This window comes from Lichenostomus cassidix, chromosome 2 (assembly GCF_008360975.1).
Source record: "Lichenostomus cassidix isolate B80296 chromosome 2, HeHo_3.0, whole genome shotgun sequence".
Lineage (NCBI taxonomy): Eukaryota > Metazoa > Chordata > Aves > Passeriformes > Meliphagidae > Lichenostomus > Lichenostomus cassidix.
Window position 1 is genome coordinate 128859021 of NC_139482.1, and position 25685 is coordinate 128884705.

Genomic DNA, 25685 nt, shown 5'->3' on the forward strand with positions numbered 1-25685 from the left:
GCTTGGAGGAGATGCACTTCACTGCCATGGAAGGAACTCAAGTGTGGGAGTGACTTGGAGGATTTACTCCCAGGAGCTGGTGTAGTCCAGACATATCACAGTCTGTGATATCTGAGCTGAGCAAGAGGCTGCCAAGTGCTCTCTCTCCTGGTGCAAGCAGCATACTAGACTTCTGACAGTTCCCAAACAACATTTTTCTTGGGGAAGCAGGTGTGGAAGTTGAGGTCTTCCATGGTGAGAGGATGAGGATCCTGAGCACTGGAGGAAGCCTGATCTGAGGGAAGGGATTTGGTATTTCTGTGCAAAGATCAAAACCCCCTGAGCAGCAGAATTAGCAGTTTCATCTAGGCTTGTTGTCCTGTGTCTTGGATGCCTTTTTTCAATGCAGTAAATTCTATTCCCTCCCTCCTGAGCACTATCCACACTGCCAGTCTACTCTGCAACAACACAGTCAATTCTGCCTCTGGTCCTGTTCCCCCTCCACAGTACTCTGAGCTCTCTTATGTTTTTTCTGCTGTTGAGCAAGACACTGTGTGTGATGATCAGAGACACATACATATTAATTTTGTAGAGAACATATGGCTGTGGACTGGCCAGCTGCTGCCAAACAGATTGAACAACAGCTGAGTTCTTCTCCTGTTTCCATCAGACATTTCAGATTTTCAGCAAATATGTGTGTATGTCCTCTAAGATGTCTACTGTCTGCCAAATGCAATTAGGGTAAACTGATGGACAGATAGGACAGACAGGGTAAACACAGTTGTGGAAAACTAGGTTAAGAATCACAGTAAACAAGTGAGTAATGAGGGAAATATTTGCAAAACATTAGTTTAATTACTTGGATTCTGTGCAATCCTTTAACTGACTTCATTCAGCTTCTTCTTTGGGATAGGAGTTAGATGTTCTTCTCTGTTTATTTAGTACTTCACATAATTTGCTCACAGCATACATACGAAGTCAGACCAGTTACATCCACTCAACCATATGCAAGTGTGTGTTTTTATACACATGTGTACAAAGGTATCCAAATCCAAGGGTGATCACTGCTGTTAGTTATAAAAAACTTCCAGTTTTTAAAAAGTTTAAAAGTTTCTAAACAGGATTGCTCTCTCAAGCTGGATAACAGTAGAGTGTACCAGTAGATAAAGTGGAAAATACATGTTTTAGTGATGGGTTTAAGCAAAGAAATATGCTAATGCCCTAGTGCCTGTCTATGGGTACCACCCTGGATGCCTGGCAAGTGACAGACTGTATGTGACAATGGCATGACAAGTCATTGAGCCTCAGGTGAGGCTTGGTGAGTGCCCCTGTCTATTCATACACTGTGGGACAAGCAGAAGATAGCATGGTGTACTGGTGGTTTCTTTTGTGGAGTGAAACTAAGACACTTGCATTAGCCAGGAGCTGAGCCTGCTAATAGAGATAACTCATTAGTCAGAGGCTCTGGATGTCCTGCCTTGGGCTTTACCTGTGAGCTCTTGCCAAAGCTTGGAGGAACTTCATGTTCTGCATTGCTCACTTGTGTAAAAATAAAAATCCAAGGAACTATTCTTTCTTTAAGTTTCTCAGTAATACTGAAGTTTGCTGCACAGTCATTGTCATTGTGTAAAGGACCAGACAGATAAAGACCCCTGTATGTATTCAAGGCCTCTATCAGAAAATAATTCTTGTTATTTTCCAGTGGCTCCAGTACTTTAAATTAGCCCCTACATATTAAGAAAGCACAGAAATTACCACTTTTACTCAGAAAAATGGAAGGTCTTGGTCTTTCTCCTTGTCCAAAATTGGATTTCTGGTTGCTAAACACAAGTTTCTTGAATTCCAGGTAGAAACTGCAAATAAATACTTAAACATGTGCAATTAGGCACTGCCATAAAGTAGCCAACTGAACTACAGAATTAAGTCTTCTTAAAAGTGTGCTAGAATATTCTCCTGGAAACGCTTCCTTTATTCTTTTTCCTTTTATTTTTTAAATTTTTAATTTTTATTTTTCATCAGAGGATGACTTGAGTTTTATTACTGTGTTATGAATCATTACAGTCTGATAGCCACGATCTGGCAAATGTCTTCCTTTAATGAATTTTTTTTGAGCTTTGTTGATTAGCAAGGTGTTATTTGTGTGGAAAGCATTTCAGAAACATGGGAGAATTTTTATCTTATATGTTACGCTAATTGAGTCATGCTTACAGTTCTTCACAGATTTTTTTTTTTCTGTTATTTTATTAGGTAATGAAGGTTTTAAGACAAAATGTGGTGCTACTTTTAACCAGAAAACACAGTGCTGTTTAAATTTTGAAAAACAAGGAAGCCTGATCAAATTCAGAAACCTTCATGGCCACTGACCACCTGCTGAAATGATCTGTGGGTGAATTACTTGCTGATCTAAAATCACCTGAGGCAAATTTTTCCTTTAAAGCTAACCCACATATCTTAGGGTGCAAAACCACATCATGTCTTTAATAAATTCTCAATTTCTTGTCCAAAACTTTGGGGTGCAGTGAACTACCCCAAAGACAGTGAAAGTGCAAAAAACAACCTTCCTGGTGCCTTTGTCAACCCCATTATGGTGGGCATAAGGTCCCAGACCTGGTACAGGGACTATGAGGTGGCTGCTAGATGGACTCAGTTCCATATATACTCTGTCTACAGGTGAATATTTGTAATAGGAATATTACATTTTCCATCTGTAGTAAAAAGACAGAAAATAAACTAAGTTAATATAAAAAGCCAGTTAAAAGGATTTTCCATCTCCTATGGAAACTCTTTGTAGCCAGGAGTATTTAGTAGCTGGAAAGAATGGGGATGCCATTAATGAAACAACCCTACAAGGCTGAAAGAGAAAAACCTGCATGAAAAAGCTGCAGAGCATGAAATCCAAACTCCCATCAGTCATGTAGCCTGTTTAAACCAATGTCTTGCCTTCCACAGGAAATCAGTAGAGCTGGAGGACTTAGCACTACCTAGATAGTGTCAGGAAAAGTAGCAATGAAAAATAGTGTGGATCAAGGGGTGACATGTATAGATCTGGTAGTGAGGGTTTAGGGAGTTGCTGCAGGCAAATATGTCCTTTTAATTACCTGTCTCACATCCCTTAGATGAAAACAACGCAGAGGAGTAATCTCAGTAGGAATATAGTTCTCTCTAAATGTGGAAGATATTAAGCAAACATTCTTCTGCACATGGAGACTGTAAAAGCTCTTCTCACTGTAAAGTTTGCATGGTACCTCCTGTTTCTGTGCTTATATGAAGAAAGCAAAGGCTAACAGAAGTTTGGGAATCAGATGGGGAAAAGCTTCTTTTGTCTGTGGATTTTTCAAACCAAGAAAAGCCTTCCAGGCCAGAAAGAATGTGAAATATTCTCTTCGTTGGGCTTGACCTTCATCATGCCTTTTCCAGACCACTTGTTGACAGTGATTTTGTCATATCAGAACAAGGCTGGAATATGGTGATTCTACCAGAATGTAACCAAAATAAAAACACTCTGGGAATGATGTGTGTGTGCGCTCTGTCAATAGTTATCCTATCTTTCTCTTTCTTATCCTTCCAATATGGCTATGGTGAGAGATAAATTCAGTCTGTGAGGGAGGGTACTGCACACAAGTTGGGTGTGAGGCAATGCAAAGCAAAGGCTCGATGAAGTCTGTCGTAAAGAACAGCAGGTGTCACTGATGTGGGATTCCTCAGGTACGAAGCCAAAATGTAAACAGAAACCAGTTTCACTTACATTCTTCCAAAAGCACTCAAATACAGTAAATTGTGTGTAGTGTAAATTAGTAATGCTGTGATTTGGAGGAGCAAAACCCCAGTAAGAAGAGTGGCTGAGCACAGGTAAGGTGAGAGATGGTGAAGCACTGAGGAAGTTAAAGGAGTTTCTCTTGTCTTATTGCTGGCAGTCTGAGGAGTGAGGTTTTCACTATGACATTTCTCATCTGTATTTCAGGTTTGTTAATTTGTTATTCTGTTTTATTTGTTCTTACAACAAATTAGTGCATCCTGTTCAGTGGGAGAATCTGAGGTCTCGCCTTTTACTGCCTGACCAGCTCAAATTGCCACTGATCTGCCTTGTACTCCTGTAAGCAATTACAGTAGTATGAAGCAGATGCAGAATCTCCACACGTTCCTGCATGACAGTGAGGTGAAGTCAGGGTGTAAAGAAAATTCCTCACCATATCCTTCATCTGACTTTGCAGTTAGGTTGGAGGAAGAAACAGGATATGTGCTGCCTGACTGACAGTGTGGAAATAACCCTGATCTTGCCAACACTTGTACCTGAGCCAGCCTGTCTGCATGTAAACAGTCCTTTGGAAATTGCTGAAATCTTGTATTTGTTCAGAGAAAAGATGTGTTTGAAGGACTGAACCAAAATGGCAACTTTGGGTGTTAGTCATGTAGTCAAACTCCCCTCAAAACTTTAAGAGACAAGGCTGTCATTCTGCCTTCTTGCTTCATCTGGAAGAGCAGGGCAGGCATGTGAACCGGCGGAAGCAGATCCAGAAGATCCTCTGCAAGCTGCCTGATGCTGGCTGCTCTCCCAGGGGACTGGTAACAGCACCGTGCTCAACATGCACCACGTGGCTGGTGTGGGTCTGTGAGAGCCAAGGTCTATAGGGGCCAAGGTTTCTGAGGTCTCTCATTTACCTCCCCCGTGATGACATGTCTGTAACAGAGGCAGACAGAAATGAAATGAGGGGACACAAATGTCTGAGCTATCAACCTATACAAATTGAACTCCTTGCATTAAGAAAGGAGCTTTAAATTGCACAGAATTCACATTGTTGTCTGCTTCAAATTTCAAAGACATACCTACTGAAGTGGTTTTAATACTTTACATATTGAAACAATCACCATGTATCCTTCAAAGTCCTGTTTCTGTGCCTGAGCTGCTATTTCTGGGCTGTTTGGGATTAAGGATGCTGTGTATGTGTTTAAAAGTCAGTATGTGTAGATTGGAATTAGAAATATATGAAATGTGGGGGTGTTTAGAATTTCCATTTAATTTCAACCTTAAATGTTCAGGTATTGTTTAATTATAATTATTTCACCTCAATTATTGCACCTAACCACAGGGTATCAGACTGCAGACAAACTTAAAAGTTTCTTTTAAAGACTGTATTTGCTTTTTTTATTTCTTTCACCATAGCTTGAGATGCCATTCTGTTAGAATGTGGTATAGGATTCCCTTTATGACGTTCTTGTGCATTGTTGTAAAAGGAATTATGTTGCAAATTCAATAACCTGCCTTGAGGATCAGTTAGCAAGAAATCATAGGTCATAAAGGAACAAAACCTTGTTAAACTTAATATCCTCAGTAACAAAGCAGGAAGGGTAAGAGGAGTTCTAAAAATTTCAGGGTTTTGGCTTTAATCAGCTTTGAAAATTTGGATCTAATTTGAAACGTCAGTTTCAGATGATTGTCCTGCTTTCTGTAACACAGAAAGTTTGTTCATAAGGTGAAAATCCACTGTGTGCCAAGATTCAGGTTAGAGAATGTTTTTATGGCTATCTAATAAACTCTGAAAATAGGAGTTTATAATGGAAATGCTGACTGACTCCTTACTCTAACAAGACTGGCGGATGCTGCTGTAATGTACTGTGTAATTTATGGGAGTCACCTGTTAAGCCATCTGGGACAGAAAGTTTCCCAACTTCTAAAATGTTGGTAACTTGACTAGCCTTATGAACTTCATTTTACAATGATACCAAATGCAGCCTATGCCAGCGCAACATATTCTTGGGCCATTATTTCATATTTATCCAAGAAAATGAACTTTTAAGATTACCCCAATATGAGTAGTAGTGGAGGTTAGATGGGTGATGCTGGTGCTTTGATTTATTGTTATAGGTGTCATATGGAGTGAGTCCTGGGGTAAAATAAAAGTTTCTGTTGTTACTCTTCAGCTAGGGAAAGTGTTAGGTTTTTTAAAAGAGACTTGGGGCCTTTAAAAACTGGCTACACTATGTTAGTCCACTGGGGCTTTCACAGACTGGGGGGGAGGGGATGTGAACAGAAAGAGAGGTTAACGGAGAAAGAAAGATGATGAACGATGTGGGATCATTAATGGGGAATCATTAATAGGCATCAGCTAGAAAAGCCCTATCTGTGAGTTTATGGGATTAGCAATTTCTCTTGCAGTAGTATACACTTTTATTTGCCTTGGAAGCCAGTGATCAGTGAGAAGCAATTTTAGTTTGTCACTGGTTTTTAATTTTTTTGTCTAACTGGGTTTTTTAATCTCTAATAATTTCCCCAAGTTCTGTTTTCAGTTTCACAGTACTCTGAGTAAGAGGTGTTTGTCAGCAGGACTTTCAACTCAGCATTTGGGATTCTTCATGTGATTTAGCATGGGGAATTGCTGTTACTTTGCTCAAAGAATCATCCACTTTTGCAGATGATGTGATGAAGCTAAAGCACTGAACTTCGGGTGATCATTACAGACATTTTGCATGGGAATTAGAGCAATATTAGCCATTCCCCCACATTGCAATTGTAATACTTAACATTTTGCACTCCTGTTGAAGTGTCTATGAATGTAACTTGGCATTTTCACCCCAGCTGTTGCAAGGTGTTGCTCAATACTCTTAAACAGATGCTAACTTCCAGTGAACATCCAACTAGCAGTAGTCTTCAGACAGCCTGACAGACAAGCTCTGGCCTTGTAGGAGAGCCAGATGTTTCTGGGCAGCCTGTCGGAGACGGTGGAGCCGACTCCAATGGGAATAATGAGCATCTCAAGCCTCAATGCTTTCCACACCATATGTAAGAGGCATGTCGCCCAGCTTTGTCCTCCCTGAATACATGTAGGGCAGATGAAACATTTATGAAAAATAAATCTGAATGAGAATTCCAGCAAAAGGAAAACACCATAGTCCACAGGCAGTTCTCCACCCTCAGGAAGCAGGTGAAGAACTGTCTGAAACATCCAAACCAGATAGCAATCCCATTGCTTAATGTGCTCCTGGCAGCTTCTCAAGAATTATGGTGATAGGAGTGCAATGAGATTATACGTATATTGGCATGGACTCATATTCCCTGGTGCCTTCTCTTCATTTTAATATTTAGGTTTTTATGTATCTTTCATAACTCTAGTCACTGTATCAAGGTAATTGAAGCATTACTTTGTCTGCTGCTTGAAAATTTGTGAGGATTTGGGAGTCATAGTGGACACACAGCTGAGGATTAACTTTCAGTGCAATGCTGTGTAAAAGGAAGGTGGTGCATATCAAGTCAGCATAGGGAGATGATCTCCCCTCTCCATTTACTATTTATCGGGCTGAAAAACTACACTCTTGTACTGCAATACAAGAGTGGGGAAATGGGCCATTAACACCTGAAGATGTAAAAAGCATGACCTAAATGCTTGTCTGACTATTTACTAAGTTCTTTCATTCAGTGAAAATGCATAGCTCTTAAGGATTCTAATTTCAATAACAAAGGCAGAACAAAACCCTGGATACAGTTTAGCACCAAACAGATACAGCAGAGAAATGAGGCGAATGTTTAAGCGATGCTAGAAAAATGACTGAGCTACCAAGGGAAAAACTGAGTTGTACATCTCCTGAAAACTTCATACAAGACTTGTTGGAGAATGCATATAAGCCCAAAAATTTCTGGGGCTCAATAAAAAAATAAGTGAAGGGAATTATAAGGTCAGTGTTTTGCTATTGGTCTTTAGAAGTAGAAAGGAAGATGGCTTTAAAGAGAGCTAGCAGCCTGCTGCAGGGCACACTTAAAAGAAGAAAAAGATCAGACAGCAGTTGATAGTGATCGTAACTATTTTTTTTCTATTTTTAGCTCTGTCTTTTCAGTGACTTCATTCAAGGATGGCAAGAGACCACGTACCATTATGTAACTGTATGAGTGAAAAGAATTTTCCTCAAAAGTTCGTGGGACACTAAGCAGATGGCAGCAACTTAATCCAATCCAAAGAAGGAATAAGTGAAATCACTCAGTCCATTACATTCACTGGGGAAACTCTATGATTCCCTCAGATCTAATGGAAAAAGAAAATAAAACATTACTGAAACTGCCACATATATATATTTATTAAAGCAGAACAAGCAGTTGTCTTTTGTTCTCTTAAACTGATACTGAAAAAAATTATGCTTTTTTTTGGTTTTTATTACCTTTTAAATCTTCCTTAGCAGTTTCTTATCATAGTTCGTATTAATTGAACTGATACTGACACAGAAATGCTGTAGTTTGTAGCTATGTGGGATCAGACGAATTGCAAACTCTGTCTACTTCCTTTGCTGTTGTGTTTTTCCATCGGAGTCAGCAGAAACCATGGTTGAGCACTTGCATCTGCCCACGAAGCTGGACTAGATAATGAACTTCACCAATGCTTTCTTAACATAACATCATGGAAAACAGCTGCAAGGAAGGCAGTGGGGCAGAGCTAATTCAGCCCATAACTGGGTGAAAATCAGGTGCTTCATGCTCTTTAGGCCAGGCTAGGACCTGCAGTAAGTCTATGATGGTAGGTATCAACCTTGAAAAAGTATCTTTCCCTCTCCTTTCTTCTGAAGTGTGACCTCTCACCTATTGTCTCAGGAGAAGCATTTTTACTCTCTAGACAAAGAGGCTTCCACAATTCCTCTAACAGTTTTAAATGCACCCAAAATGCCAACCTTTAAGCTTCTAGGGAAATTACAGACAAATATGTATTTGCTGAGCTGTATTTCACACATCCTCACTGCTGTTCACATGCTCCTGCTGATGAGATATCTGGATGCAAAGCAGAATATGCAGTAAGAGTATAGTTACTGCTAATAGTTTGCTTTCTGAAAATAATTTCCCCTTGAAATGTTTTCATTTTCACATTCAGTAAATGGTAAGGCACAATTTTACATTCAAATTATTTTCCAGGGCACAAGTAGTTACTGTCAGTGCACAGGTATGCCAAGGCAGAGTGCCACAGCCAGGGCCCATCCTGCCATCCCAGCCAGGAGCTGGGCAGCTGGGGACAGCCCCAGGCATTGGGACAAGGAACAGGTGAGGAAGTCCTAGGAGAAGATATTATGGCACTGAAGGTTCTGGGCATGGATTTGTGCCTGTGTGTAGAGGTGCTCTGGCCACATTCCACCTACCACTTCATCCTGATGTGCAGCTTCCATCACCTCCTCCTCTGCTCACCACCTACCCAGCTTCATGCCACTGATGAATGCCCCTCCCAGAAGCACAGGTCCCTGCAGGTCCCAAACCCATGCCAACCTGTTTTAAAAAGAGTGGGTTTAAGCAAGGTAATCCTTGAAAGGAATCCCTGATTTAGAATCCCTTGAAAGGAATCCCTGATTGTGAATATGGACTTTTCCTCCAAATCTTGGTCTTCCAGCTCCTGTATGTGTCAGTTGCCAAACCCTGCTGCAAGGTCTTCCTTCTTTTCTGTGTATCTGGCAACAAAATGAGATGAAAAATATTTTTTGTGGAAGAAAGTGGGAAATGCAATACAGTGGCTACTATTTTCAGCTTTGAATGAGCAGAAAACAGAGGATTGGATTTTGCCTGCAAAGAAATTGGGAAATAATAATGTAGTTGAAAGCAACATTCTCTCTGAGCCCCTAAACTTGGGAGCAATAGACATACAGTTATGTTTGTTGCCTTATTCTAATAATGTAGTACACAAAGTGAGTGCACCTAAGTAGAAAGCAGAGTATTTTATCTTGAAATTTTCACACTATCACAGAGAAAACAGACTTTAAAAATATGCAGAATATAACTTCAAGAATGTTTTACTTAGAGCTTGGTGTTCTTTTTATTTTGTAAATTAATTAAAAGCAAAGAAGGTACAGCTAGTAACAATTACTGAAAAGATTTTGCAAAAAATGTGCTTTTCACAGTGCAGTGCTTTTCTTCCTGTTCCTCACTGAGGGGAACTAGGATTTATTTATTGTGCTGGATAAAAATATTGAACTAATAGCAGGCAATTTTGTATGACTTCATATTATAATAAATGAATCCATTTTCAAATCAGATTCAATCAAACATCAATTTATAATAATAAAATCCAGATTTGCATGCCACTAGAGATGTGTTCTAGCAAAAATAACAGACTTCAGGAGGTAATTAAAGTATATTCTATATACAATACATGATTTTAAAATTACCCTTCTGTACCATATATGCAATGCCCAGAGAAGGTGTGGGGTTTGGGTGGAGCTGGTTGAATAATATTAAAAAAAGAAAGGAAAAAGGACTACATTGTAGGTTTTGGCTCAGTCCTGCAGTAAGGCTGTTGTATAAACTACACTGCATCCCAGGAGTAATTTTGGGAACATGGCACTTAAAGTATCTCAGAAAAATGTGACTTAGTGTGCTTCTATGCTGCACAGCTGGTTGATCCTCACCTGCTGTGACCTCTCTCACATGTGCCAGAGCACACATGCACGTTGTGGGGTTGTACCTAGTCTGCAGATGTGTTTGCAGGGACGTATGCAGGTCCTTGGTGCTAACACACTTCAAATCACTTCCCAGCCTAGCAAATGGTGTATCCTTGCCTTGCTGTGCTGTGGTCTCTGCTGCCTGTTGCCATCTTGGGCACAGTACAGCCATCTGTACCTTTAAAACCACTTTTACTGTTGTTTGCCTTTGGGAAACAGGGTATACCTTACCTTTTATTCCCCGTAGAAACGGGGGGGGATGCCACAGTGTTTTGGCCTTGGAGATGCCAAGAGATGTCCAGTGGCCAAGACACAGGCAGGGGCCAGGTGGTGACCGGAGGGATGGGAATGGGCTGCATCCCAGCAGCGAGGGGAAAGGTGGAACTGCCCGGGAGAGGGCTGCATTGGGGTGGTTTCTTCATTTTGGCTATATTTAGCCTTGGTTCTCTTACCTGGTATATCTAGAAGGTGTTTAGTTCCCTGCTAAAATATATGTCTAATGATGAGACAATTTCTGTCTGAGGATGGTCTCCTCCTGTCACCCCAAGCCCAGACAGGCAGCTGGGACCAAGCAATCAACTCATTGACTTAAAATCAGAGCAACTGGAGTCCCAGTTGCTGAAACTAGTACAGAGCCTCAGGCAGGGAAGTGTGCCCAGGGACAGAAGTATCCTTGTATTTTAAAACATGTGGTTCTCCAGTTTTCATCTTTTAACTTACATGCATTAGGTTGTTGCCAAATTAAAGTATTCAAGATATTTTTTTTTTCTGGATGGGATCTACATTGCTGCCAAGTCTGAACTTCTTGAGTATCCTCATTCTCCAAGTGCTCTCAAGGGCTTTCTGAGGGACTTTACCTGCAGTGCCTATGGGATGGCCCAGGCAACCCATCCTTGATCCCCTTCTGATCAATGAGGATCTCCCAGAAGAGGGAACCCCTTGGCAAAAGGAAGTATGCCTTGAGACGTACCTGCACAGAGCCAGTCCAGGCCCAGAAGCACTCAGATGTCCTCTGGCAGCTTAAGATAACCTTGTGCTCATCCTCTTCCATGTCTTAATTACTTTAACGTAGGACTGTCTTCAGATGTTTTAGCCAGTGTCTAAATTGCCAGTTAATTCCATCCTAGAGATAAGAAAATGCTGCCAGCAACTGGGCTTTCATGCCAGTCTACATGCTATCTAGATATTACCATGATAAAATATGATTTTCAGTATTTGTTTTTCTCTAATTTGGAAGTGTTTATCAAGCATTTCAGAATTTTCTGTGTTTCTTTTTCACTTTTTTTAATTTAAAAAAAAAAGAATCCACAGGACAAGATGTAGAATTTCCTGTTAAGATAATTGGAAAAAAAGATTTATTTTCAGGCTCATTAATCAGTACAGTTTCAGTGCATCTGGGGATCTGTGGTTTCATCCTCCCCAGCAGTCCACACTCCTGAACCCACTGTATCTTCTGTAAAGAGCAGAGGTCAGTCTGTGTCTTGGCAGTGTTATTCTGCACTCTACTATTACCAGAAATGCTGCTTGCTGATTTTCTATTGACATCCTGAATTTGTCCTGTCAGTTTTCTTTGCTTTGTAATTAGCATTTTAGCAAAATAAATGCTCATTGCAAACAACTTATTTATTTTCTATTTGCTGCTTTCTCCACCCTTCCTAATCAGCCTGTTGTTTTTCATGGTTGAATAAGTATAAATAATTAGCACATTAAAAAAATCAGATCTCTCCTATTGAAAATTATTGAGACTGAAAAAGAGGCTGTATCAATCCAATCGGTTTTTGCAATTTCCTCAGTTCTACTCTGTGAAACTTTTTAACAGACTTGGGAAACATGGATAAGGCTAGCCACAGCTTTTTTGGAAAAAAAAAATATGTCCCCAGCTCCCTCAGATTTTTCCCTGAGGGTCTATTTATTTAGTGCTGAGCTTTGCCAGACCACTTGATGCTTCTATTATAACAGACAAAAGCAGTTACAGTACATAAATGATTCAGAGATACATTTTGAAGTAATTAAATGCAGAGCAGTGATGCAGAAAATTAGTCAAAATTAGTGTAAAATTATGATAACCACCATGCTGAGTATTGAATGCAGTGGAAGCTGCAATAGTAGTGGGAAAAAAAGGAAGGATTATGGTTTAAGTCACAATCCTGGAAGTCAAAAGACCAATGTTCAGTCCTACTGTGACCTCAAGCAACTCTCTTAACTTCTGTTCCTCATCTTGCAAAGGGGGATAATCACTCTCTGCTGCAACAAAGGGAATTTACCAATTTTTATAAATTACTTCTAGGTGCTGTGATATAAAATGCACTGACACCTGGGTCAGCAGGATTTTCCTTCCTAGAAATCTCTAGGAGAAAAAGAGATTATTTATGTAGTTTATTTGCTTTGGAAAGCATCCTCAGAGATGTGTTCAACAGTAAAGTCAGATGCTCCTTAGCTTTTGGCAGAACTTCATCATCCTTGACTCTATCCATATCCTGAGCAATTCTGTTTATTCTGTGTTTCATATGGAGAGCTGTTCCTCTTTCCTCCTCTCCATATCCCTTCCTGTGCTCAGGGTGTAAGGCTGAGCAGGATGGAGGAGAAAAGCTTTTGCTGTGAATCAGGGCATAAGGCACAGTGTTGGCTGAATGTGCTGGTGGAGCAGGACTTGTGAGACAATGCCCTTTGTGAATTATCCTCTTGGATGTGTCCCATAACCTACCTGATCCCTCTCTACACTGCCAGCTTAGAGCATGCCTTGGTGAAATGGATGGGGCTGGGAGAGCTCTTGCAGGGGAGCAGCAGAGAAAAGGGATTGAAAATGTTTTGTGTCAAAACTGTGTTTTCGGTGTGCATCCAGTGCAGGCAAATGGTTGGGGCCAGAAGTCTGAGTACAGTCAGGAGTCATCTGTGGTCTGGTCCTCAGAGGAACCCCAGGAGCGCAGTGTAGGTATCGATGTATACAGATCCACACTGTGTCTGGACCTTTTCTTTCTGTAACACAACCAAACTCTGCTATGACCAGGTTACTTTGCTGCTGCAGCTATTGCCTGCAGGTCTGGGCACCTCTGCTTCCCTGGGCTTTTTTTGTTCTCTGCTGTCTCTTACCTGGTGAATTGCCTGTGAGCTCCATGGAGGAAAGAATGCAGTTCTGGTTCTGTGCATGGCCTCCTGCTTTGAGGTTCTGACCCTTGCTGGTTTTTGGATCATTATTGTAATGTGGGTAAAAATTACCTTTGTCACTTCATGCTTGTTTCCACCAAAGCTGTTGAGCTCTCAGGTTACTCCCAGTGGGTTTATCTTTACGTAATTCCTTGAGTAGGAGGCTCTGAATGATACAGGTTTAGAGACAATCTGTTGACGCCTGATGGAAAAGGCAGACTAGATCATACTTCATTTGCCTGTTGTTACCAAGTATAAATGTTTCAATAATTTTGAGGAACATTTTTTTAAGTTCATGAATGAGTAAAAAATAAATTTGTAAATGTTAGTGACAAAATGGTTATATGGGATGTATCCTGGATGAAAGGCAAATTCTAGTCTTGTATGTTCAGCTCAGGCTCTGGACAGAGCAGAGAGAGGGCAGCAAACAAATCTGATAATAAAGCTAATGCTATAGATGATACTCCAACAAAATTTTGGGGAGTCCTTGTTTCTTCCAGACCTAAGAAGCAGATTCTTCTAAGGTGTGATAGGAGGCAAAAACAACAGAAACAGCTCTGAAGGCCTGGTTTGGCTGTAGGTGTTGCAGAGGAGCCAGGTTAGGTGTTTGCTGCACCACCTTCAGGATATATCAGTCACTGGGACAAGAGGCCCATTGGAAAAGCAGGGAAAAGTGGGAAAAGCTGTGGTGAGAAGAACAAGGTGTTGGTGATGTGTCACCTGCTAATGACCAATTTTTGTATGGTCCAGGCCAAACTAAGCTGATTCCTACTTTGAGCAAGGTATTTGTAAGTAAGTGGTGGTGAATTGATGGAGGAATCCTTAGTGAGATGGGGGTCATCCTGATTTGCCTTTCACCACCCAGTAGCGTTTCTGTTCCAGTCTAATGAGGAGTGTTTGGGAAGTATGTGAGGTAACCAGGAACCAGTTGCCTTTGGTTTGCTCCCTGGAGCAGAAGTATCACTAAGTTGTGCAGTCACTGTTGTTGTGGGGAACCTCAACCTTGCCAAGGCCACCTGGCCATGGGAATGGGTGCAGTTTTGGACCTCTGTGTCCAATGAGTGCCTCCTCTTCCATAGAGCTCTCCATGTGCAGGGCCTGATGGATGGCTCCATACTGGCACCCCTGGCACTGCTCAGGCACTAAAGGAAAGGCAGAGGAAGAGGGAAGGCAGGCAAGAAGGCAAGAAAGAGCCAGTGAAAGAGATATGCAATGGGCTGGAAGGACAAAGATGATGGGAATGGGAGAAGATGTGCTCAGAAGTATGTGCTCAGAAAGATGCAGTTATAATAAACAGTTTAAATACCATGAAGCTCTTCTGACAAAAATGAGAAGAACTTAGAAGAAATAAATAAAGGAAGGTTAGAAAGAAAGATCACAAGATAGAAGAAAGCAGAAGTGTTGGGGAAGATGAAATAGGATGGTTACTGAAGGTAATCCCCCTTCTTGATAGAACAATGCCCCCTGCCCAGGCAAGTCCAAAGGTCAGAGCAGACCCTGCCTGCCTGGTGGAGATCCCAAAAAGCAGTTTTTTTTAAGGTTTGAAACATGACCCCGTATGGTAATGTGATGATTCTTACAGGTTGCATGTAAGTGCTGTAGGGTTTGTAGCTTGTCTTTGATTGGTTAAAGGGAGTTAGAATATTCAGCAGAGAAGATGATTTATTGCATTGTAAACAGCAAATCGCTCTCTTTTACTCTCTTCTTTCTGCTCTCTCTCTCTCTCTCTCTCTTTTCTCTGGCCTGCTTTGGGCTGCGTCTTGCAGCCCAGCAGGCCTCTCACGCCCACACTCTTTCTCAATAAACCCTCATGTTCTAAAACTCATCTTTAGAGATCTCTTGTCCCTATTTTTATCCCCATAACTAAACCCCACTGAGTTTTTTCCTTACACAGAAGAAAGGCCAGTTAGGTTAAAGAGAGACACTGAGGAAAGCAGGCATGGTGGGTGTGAGAAGGAAGAAACTCTTGAATGGCTGGCAGTGGGTCAGGAAGGAGGAGCACATGCAGAAAGCCCACGAGTGACCAGAGCAGGGCTACTGCTGAGGAGGATGAGAGTGTACAGCAGTGGGGGCTCTGCACCAGGGTTGTCTTCTGCAGGCCCCTTCCACTGGCAAGTTTCAATGGGAAGCTGATTTCACTGGTCAGTGAGGGATTTTGGGATTTAGCTCTTTAAGTCATAACCTGTTGATGTCAAATTGTGTAATTTACATTTATATAACCCCTGTTATTCCAATCTGGACTAAGAAAAGATTGCACCCTGCCAAAACTTTCCTACTTGAAACATGATGAAATATTACCTCACTAACACTGCATGTACTAATTAAAGTACACTAATTAGTTATTTGAGAGCACAAAGGTTAGGCACACATGGATTACCCACTGTAATTTGGGGGTGGTGGGGGGGGAGCACACATACCAAATAGTCTCTCTAGGGTTCCCAGTGGGAACATTTCCTCCTCCCTGCCTTAAGTTGCTCTCTCCACTTCTTTGAAGCTGCATTAAGATACATCTACCTGATTACAAATGTAACAATGCCACTTATGCTCTGTAAAACCCTGTCTAGAAATCACCATATTATTTTTGCTTGGAACTTTTTTATTTGGGACTGTTTCCTGACCTGTTCTCTAAGTGAAGGCGCATGGGAAGACTCTGCAGCATGAGCTTGCAAGGTGCCATGGTGCAGGGGCATCTGGGGCTTTGGGCAGCCTTCAACTCTCTGCAGCTTTGGGTCTACAGCATTCTCAGGGCAGGAAGACACAAGAGCTCAACGATGCACCATGTCAAGTGATGTGGTCTTGGCTGCACAGCCCTTTTCAGGGCCATGTCTACCTTACTGTTACTTGCATGCAATTTTCTGTTTAAATTCTTCCAGTGTATGTAGACCCCATTAAAGAATTTGGAGGTTTGTGTTGTTGCATGCTGTACCAACTTCAATAGAAAATATAGTATCTAAAGTATCTGCCCCAGAAGGCTTGCAATCTTCATGATTTATTTGACAGAGGAGTAATTTATTTATTCCTTTCTGGTTCTTTGCTATCCACTTGTAAAATGTTTATGTGAGCTCCTCTCTGATGGCTAGTACTTCTTTAGTTGAATTATTTTAACTTAGAAAACAAATTCTTTCTTTCACTAATGGATTTCCAGTAGTGTTTCTCACTTGTTTCTCTTTAGCTGTTCATCTCTGTAAAAGGGTCTGAGGCATTCCTGCTGGGAATTCTTTATGAGTCTGTTGGAAGACAAGGTTCTGGCCCATTTTCACCTAAAATTGCCATGATATGAGTATGGGGGGCTTGAGGGTCTGGAATTTTTAAGCCACAATAGTCACTTCTCAGCTGATCCTCTCAGCAACAACCCAGTCTGAGAGTTTTCAGGGGAAAGAAAGTTGGGATGTAAGTTCCCCTCAGCTAGCTGAGGTAATTAAACCACATACTAGGTGGAGCTTAGTCTGCCAAGTGCCAAATAGAAGGGAGGAGGCTGCTTCTCATGCCTTTCTACCTGCCTTTTGTGAGTGATTCACCATGGATTGCCTATAGCCTCATTTATGTAAGTTATCTGTAGGTGCTGAGTGCTTCTGTCTTTCCCTAATGTACAGAATGCAAACATGTAGCTACTAATGTTGTGTATTAATGGGGTCATCAGCACAAACAGAACTAAGCCACCTCATTTCACTAAGGTTTTTTTTTGTACTTGAAATGCTCTTTCTCTCTCTGCATAATATATGTGAATGCCTGGAGCAGGATATTAGTCCAGGGTGTTTCTCTTAGCTCTAGTTTGCATATTTACACCTCTGTGAGCATGAAGTCAGACAGGTCCCAAGGGTCAAACCCAACATCTCAAGTGGCACCTGGAAAGTGCTGAAGTTACCTGCTCTTTAAAAGAGGATGACTCCGTCATTGCATACTGCCATGTTCCACATCAAACCCCAGCTCAATGTCATTATACTTCCCTGATGTCTCACTCCAAGGCAGGTCATGCACTCTGTGAGCATGAAGTCAGACAGGTGACTGTCTGTGAGCATGAAGTCAGACAGGTCCCAAGGGTCAAACCAAACATCTCAAGTGGCACCTGGGAAGTGCTGAAGTTACCTGCTCTTTAAAAGAGGATGACTCCACCATTGCATACTGCCATGTTCCACATCAAACCCTAGCTCAATGCCATTATACTTCCCTGATGTCTCACTCTAAGGCAGGTCATGCACAGATAGAAATAAGGACTTGTGAAGAAACAGCTTTCTAAATGGGATGGCAGAACTCGTGGATGGAAATGGACTTTCACCTTCTCTAATAGGGAGTCCAGCATGGTGGAGGTCACTTTATGTGTGATAAATTTTATTCCCTTACATTATAATGAAGTATGCTTTCTTTCCTCTACTTCTTTTGGTCTGTTTGACTTCTCATCAGTTTTGAAGTCCCCTTTGTAAGCTTAAAGTAAATTGTGCTCTTTAGTGTTTGCTGAATTGGCATTACTCAGCACCTTTCAGGTCTGAGCCTTAGCAGGGAGCTGAAACAGATGTTGAATGGTAAAATGCAGACATTGCCTGAGTCTTGCTCAGTTTTGCATTATCATGGTGTCTGTTTCTAAAGATATTATCATGGTGTATATCGCTAAAACAGACATATGCAAAGGGATGAATTTGTTGTACTTGTCCTCTGCTTCTCAGTGTAGGAAATAGTTTCTCGGAACTAAGCTTCCCACAGAAGATTGCATTTGATGGATTTACTCCAGAAATTTGGCCAAGATAAATTTTGAAAGTGAAGTCATAATTTACACATGACATTTCAGGTACAAGATATTTTTTTCAAGCTCCTTTGCTGTTTAAAAGTTAAGTAAAGGCTTGTGCTTATTTAATTTAGCTTTGATGATTGACTTTTGGTTTGAATACTGAGAAAAAAAAAAAAAAGAGAGAATGTCTTACTGTTACATATGTGTTTCTTTAAAAAAAAACCCAAATACACATGTGCACAAAATTTAGGGCTGAACTCAAAACCAGCAACAAGACATGTGGGATAAGTTTGGTGGGAGATTATTATCCCATCGTCCTGTTGGAGTGCATCCTTCCATGTGTGACATAAGCTGTTTGAACAGTCTGCAAGTCCTGCAGGTTTCCTGAGAAATCAAGGAAAAATGTATAGAGAACCTTTTGCTGCTAGAGAATCCTTAGTATCAGATCTTTTCTTGTGAGAGAAGCTCCACACAAAGGGGGATGAAATGGTGCAGCAGCATGTGGGGTTTGCTTGGATGCCCTTGGTACACTCCCTGCTGTCCCAGACCCCTTCAACAAGGCAGGGTGCAGAGATGTGAGGAGGTTACTGGAAGGCAGGTGATGGTGCATCTCTTGGTGTCTGCAGCTCTCACACTGCCAGCTCACCTCAGAAGCAAGGCAGCAAGAGCAGTCTTGCCTCTGCATTATCAACAATTCTTCACTGTTCCCTGCTCAGCAACCCCTTTCCAAGGGACTCAACTCCTTTATAAAGTTTTTGATATATGTAGACTCTCAGGTTAAACTCAAAATAGATGGAAGAGCTGCAGCACCTACAAGGGTACAATCCTTAACCAATTTAGGTTCTGCTCTTGTGCTATAGGCTAGAGCATATATTCCAACAATAAACATCTCTGTAAATGGGTTGATATGTAACACTCATGATGAACAGCTCCTTCCTGGCTCCTGAATTATTATGGAAAATATGGCTGTGTCCACTAGAAAAACTTCTCTAGTGAGTGTCTGTTAAGGTGGGGAGATGAGCTGTGTGCCTAACTCCTGATTTCCTTGTGCTTCTTCCAATGCAATGAGCCCCCTGTGTGTGGGAGAGTGCTGTGCTAGATGTGCCTGAACTCACCTTGCCCTGGGGAGGGCCTGCTGTCCCCACCTGGCCACTCTCTTGCTCTTTAGGACAAGAAACAAGTGAACTGTGTGTTGTCTTGTTTCGCCTCCCACCTTCCACCTATTTGAGCTAATCTTTGAAAGTGTTTCATTTTCCTGATGTCACACCATCTGAGTACTGATGGGCTAAACAGAAAAATAGCAGGGGAATATGCTCCACGTAATTTATGGGAAAGTAACACAGAAGTAACAAAAGACACTTTTTTCCTGTGGTTTTTGTTACTGTAAAACAGGACTGGATGGGAATCCTGGGTACGCTTTAATAATTTCCAGATACTAATAAGAAATTATCCAGCAGCTTGTGGTACTTAAGATTTCAGGAAAAGCAACAAATGACTGTGACGACTTCTGATCCACATCAACAAGACCACAAACCACTGATCTCCAAAGAAATGGTGTATCCAGAAAACCTACTAGATGGTTTTATGAAGGAGTCATTGTTTTTCAAAACAAAATGAATGTGGAAAGGACAATTTTTGGCAAATAATTACATCTGTAATGGAAAACATATTGGCTCATTAAACTACACTCTTAATCTTCCTCGCTTATTTATCAGCTTTTGATGCAGCAGAGTCTGGGATTTATATTCTGTCCAATGTCCCACAGAACTTTTGTCCAGTCATCTGTAAATTTCACATAGGCAAGCGTAACATTTTCCTACCATAACATCATCTTAAAAAAGGGGAAAAAAAGACATAGTATTAAAAGTTAAAAGCTGCTGTAAACCTAAGAAAATACATTTGTTCAGCTGAGCCCACATTAAGCTTGATTTGCTTCATTTGGAAACAGCTGAAACTGGGTAATCTTGTGCTTGTAGTGAGAAATATCAATTTAACATGTAGTGTGCTAAGGGCTGCCCTGTTCCAATTAAAAGTCCACTGTGTTTTTATGGTGGTATTCTGGAGGGTGTCTTGATTTGCTGATGAATGCTGACAGGACTATTAAAGCTGTGAAACAACATCACTTAAACGTGGCACAAAATGAAAGAAAAGGCACTGCCATGCTGCTCTTGGGTGTTATTATCCTGATTAAAATTGGAGCCAAAGTGAAAATCATCCCTGGGCAATGCATTTATTTATTTATTTATTTATCCCTTTAAAATGACTTCATGGTATTGGTAGCTGTGTTTCCTGACAGGACCCCTTAAGGCACTGTGATTAAGTGAAGGAGCATTTCTTATTAACCCCTCTTTGTTGTGCCTAGAAGCACAGATGAAAAATGACTGAGTGTGCAGTGTGACAGTATGAATATGCAATACTTAGACTCGTACAGGCCTCTGACTGTTAACATTTTCTGACACTCTTGGTTATTAAAAACCCTTCTCTCAGCACAGTTTTGAGAGTCATGTCAGCAGGCCTTTGAAATTCTGTGGGAAGAGAGTCACCTGGATAGAACATAGCCTTTCATTTGTCCCCTTAAATTGCCCATGACAACATGAAAATACCTGTTTTCCCCTTTTTTTTTTTGCCATGTATTCAAAAACCTAGGAGTCATTCAAGTGATGACTTTACTCACAAGCCAAGCAGCCAAGCAAGAGGCTCACCAACTTGATGTTTTTGTGCCAAATCAAACATCTCTTGGCCCTTCTATGTGAGATGTGGGAACAGGCAGGTTAGAAATAAAGTAGAGTTCTTTGCATAAGGTCCAAACAACGCTCTTATTTTCTATGCATGCTTATAGGGGGATTCTAATTAACGTTTTTCCTGTCCTCGGCCAGTACATAAGCACAGTACATGGCAGAGTTGAGCATGGGCAGAGAACTGGACATGGCTGGGGAGCTGGAGGCAAAGAGGGATGCTGGCTGGAGATGGGGCTGGCATCAGGAGGAGATGGTGTCTTCAGGCCTGAGGGGATGGAGGCTTCTCCCAGCCTTGTAAGTAATGGAACAACCAGACTTGCCTGATAGCCAATGTAGAAGTGGGGAAAAATAAGCACTCATTTTCCATCCAGTGAAGATATTGATAAACTTAACTGAGGCATGACGGGATGTGAGGAAAAAGAGCCTTTAATTATCTATACACCAGTGCCCCATACCTGGTAATAAATTTGTCTGCATTGCTGTCACTGGATGCTGCCCATAGAACTCACATGCCTGGAATGCAAAAGCCTGTGAACATAACCTATTTAGGAAGAGTCAAGAGGGGAAGGGGAATAGCAAGCCACATAAAATGAGCTGTTATCTCTTTCTGAGTCACTGGGCATCCTCTCCCTTCCCCTCTTCTCCTGCCCTATTCCACACCCCCACAGTTTGCGCTCTGGTTTCAGGGGACTTGTGGTTGGAGAATGTGGTGCAGGGAGAAAACATCTGCTTTTGTCCCAGCAACTGACAGGTTTCCCTGGAGAGTGCACGCCTGTGGCAGCACAGCATGAAATGCCCTTCACTCAGGTACTAGCACCAGAGAGAAAGTTGTCCCAGCAGACGGGAGCTGGTACGGCTGCTTGCGGCTGGGGTCAATGTTTCTGCACAGTGGAAAAGGGATGGACGGGCAGTGGCTTTATCCTCAGTGTCTCCTAAGACCTTGAGAAAAAGAGTCTGTGTTTGTTTCTTGTTCCTGTAGATTCCTGTGTAGAAGGGTGTTGAAGATGAGGATACAGAATCAGCATGGATGCTCATCTCTTTGATGAAGCTGATGAAGCCTAGAGATTACATAGGAACAATCCACTCAAGGCATTTAAGTGTTGTAAGGAAATGTCAATTAGCAATAAAAATTAAAATTTGGCCCTGCAATGTATTAAGTGAAGTAGCTGTGCATGGGAAAGAGTCTGGTTATGTCTCTTGCAGTTCCTTGTTCCTGGCATGGTTCACATGAGGTCATGAAAATTATGCTGAGTGCTTTTCTATGAAAAAACAGGAGATGCTTTTAATTAGCATTCAACAGAATTCACAAAATCACTGTAATAGGGTTTTTAAATGCCTCCCTACACTGTGTGCTGGAATGAAAAAAACACAAGATACTTGAAGTTTCAATTTGAATGGTGTGCTGGATCTCCCATTCTGTCAACACTAAAATAGTGTAGATTTTTCAAAACATACTGATTTTTAAACAACTTAGCGGGACTGCTCAGTAGAATAGATTTAACCTTAGTGGATGGAAAAGAAAATCACAGAACTATATGAAGGGCTACACGCTGCTTAGGAGGGACAGACCAGGAAGATGAGGTGGTGGAGTTGCCCTCTATGTGAGGCAACACTTGGAATGTATTGAGTTCTGTCTTGGGGTGGATGATGATTAAGTAGAGAGCTTATGGGTCAGGATTAAAGGGGAGAGTAGCCATGGTTGCATTGTGAATGTTTTCTACAGGTCACCAGATCAGGAGGAGGAAATGGATGAGGTCCTCTGGAGGCTGCTTGAAGCAGCCTCAAAGTCACAAGAAGTGGTTTTTGTGGGGGACTTTAACTACCTTGACATCTGCTGGAGAAGCCATACAGCAAAGCACAAACAGTCCAGGAGGTTCCTGGAAGCCTTGATCCTGGCACAGGTAGTGGAGGTTCCCACAAGGAATGGTATGCTTGACCTCATACCAACCAACAGGGAAAGCCTTGTTGGAGATGTGAAGGTTGGGGGCAGCCTTGGCTGTAGTGAGCATGAGACTGTGGAGTTCAGTGTCAGGTGAGGAGGAAGCAGGACAGAAAGTAAGCTTACAACCATGGACTTCAGGAGAGCTAACTTTAGCCTCTTTAGGAATCTGCCTGGAAGAATCCCGTGGGAACAGGCCTTGCAGGAAAGAGTGGTCCAAGAGGGTTGGTTGATATTTAAATATCAGTTCCTCCAGGCTCAAGAACGATGTATCCCAATGAGCAAGAAATTGGTTAAAGGCAGCAAGAGACCTGTGTGGATGAAAAAGGCACCAGTGCAGGCTGGGGACCATAGGACCCTGGGGGACAAAAAGCTGTACATGAGCCAGGACTGTGTCCTTTAGCCAATAAGGCCAAAGGTGTCTTGGGGTGCATTAGGAAGAGCATTGGCAGCAGGTTTAGGGAGGTGATCCTGTCCCTCTGCTCAGCCCTAGTGAGGCCACATCTGGAGTGCTCTGTCCAGTTCTGGGCTCCTCAGGACAAGAGAGACATGGAGCTCCTGGAGAGGGTCCAGAGGAGGGCAACAAAAATAATGAGGAGACTGGAACATCTCTCTTACAAGGAAAGGCTAAAAGAGCTGGGCCTGTTCAACCTTGAGAAGAGACAGCTGAAAGGGGATGTCATCAATGTCAATCAGTGTCTGAAGGGAGGGTATCAAGAGGATGATGCCAGGCTCTTCTCAGTGGTGCTGAGCAATAGGACAAGAGGCAATGGACAGAAAATGATGCACAGGAAGTTCCACCTGAACACATGGAAAAGCTTTACTGTGCAGGTGCACTGGAACAGATTGCCCAGAGAGGGTGTGGAGTCTCCCTCACTGGAGATATTCAAGAACCATCTAGACACAATCCTGTGCCATGTGCTCTGGGATGACCTTGCTTGAGCAGGGAGGTTGGACCAGATGACCTACTGTGCTCCCTTCCAACCTTGTCCATTCTGTGATTCTGTGAAATACTTCAGTTATGATTTTGGAGAAAAGCCATGTGAATTAGTCATATTACATGCTGATCCTGATACTGAAACACTTTCCAGTCCAACATTTCTCAAATGACGCTAAACAGCAGCTGCTAAAGCTAGGCATTTTAAAATCAGGACGTCTAGATAATTTGCATCTGAGAGTTTAATAAGAGCTTGCTGAAGAGCTCTTTGAATGATTAGTGGTACTTTTCAGTAAATCTTGAACCAGTGTAAAGTTTTAGAGGACACAGCAAAAATTGAAGATATAGCATGACAAAGGGGTAAAATTACAGCCCAGGTAATTTTAAGTCTTTTACCTTTATACTGATCATGTAAAAAAAGCCAGAATTGCTGATGAAATTCTCAATAAATAAAGAATGGAGGAAATGAATACAATCAATTTCAAACCCACAGTTTTCAGGGAAAACCTCTGAAACTAACCTGTTATTTGGTGGGGCTTTTTTCTTCATGTACATAAAATTTGGTTGAAAAGCAAGTAAAGTAAAATGTTTGATAATGTATTGTGTAGCATTTTAATCAAGAACAATGTAATTTACTTCCTGCAGTATACTAAATTGATTTGATGCTATAATATTATAATAAATGGATTACCACTGCTGAACATTTTTAGTTGCATCTTGGCATTCTGGGTCTTCTTCAATTTTTTGCAATGAAGATCTGAAAGGAGATCATTGCAGAGAAGGTTTCCAACCACTGTAGAGATTGGGAATGGTAAGTAAGAGAGACAGACACCTAATAAAAGAAAGAGATGGGTCTTCTGAATCAGGCACACTCTAAAGGTGATGCCACACCTCTGGGAAAATAGAAAAGGAGCCTTTCTTGTGAGATGGAAGCTCCAGCTTGTCAGAAGTAACTCTCCGAAGGATTCTGTCAGGCAAGGTGATTTCCTAAATAAGCTGATCAGATCCTTCAGTGTACAAAGAGGGAACAACAGGTAGGTACAGGGAGATTGGAAGTGATAAAAGGTTAGATCTTTTGAAAAAAAGACTCATGGGGTTCAATCTGATTATTTAAATAAAAAGGGAAGTTAGAATTTAAGGTAAAGATTTGAGGTGCTCTCACTACAGAAAATTGTTGGTTATGTTGCCTGAAGGCTCCTGTTAACTAATACTAAAAGTTAGAGCTCTGGTATAGTATGGAACAAAATAACCTAAGCTGCAGGCTGAGAGTTTTGGAGTAGTAATAAGATTCAAATATTTTTAGAGAGGTTTTAACCTTTTGAGCTATATTATCTGGGCGAGGCCCTTTTTCTTCAGTGGACACATTAAAATCAAATTTTTTAAAAGAAAATATAGTCTCATTCAAACAATTATACAGAATTTTTATGTGTTATCTTTATAGCGAAGATCAGAGCAGAAGAACATACCAAGCCACACTGATGTAATAAATATATTAATCTACTGGATGGATAGCTGAGTTTGTAATGCTGTGTGGAAGGCTGAAACTAGTAGGGGAGAATGTGGAGGAAGGAATGAAAAGCTAAGGAACGGCAAAGAAAATGTATCTGTTCTGAGCTGGAGACCAGATGAGATGTTTTGGGTCAACTGAGGTTATGTTGTGTGTCAGTGACCACCAGAGTATGCTGTGAAGCTTTGAATAGGCAGTTTCTTCCCACATATTGCTAGTCTTCCTTGCCCAGAGAAAATCTAAACAGTGTTCTAGTTCTTTGGCTGTCTGATCCTGTCATGGTTCTGTCCTAGTGGAACAGGTAATGTCTCATTCTTGCT

General features: G+C 41.5%; 1 long non-coding RNA gene across 1 annotated transcript; it reads left to right on the forward strand.

The window, feature by feature from the left end:
- Window positions 1–8274: 8274 nt before the first annotated feature.
- Window positions 8275–23625, forward strand: LOC146442257 (uncharacterized). The gene is made up of 3 exons (XR_014849576.1): window positions 8275–8481; window positions 21121–21276; window positions 22706–23625. It is a non-coding gene; the product is annotated as an uncharacterized LOC146442257 (long non-coding RNA).
- The last annotated feature ends 2060 nt before the right edge of the window (window positions 23626–25685 follow it).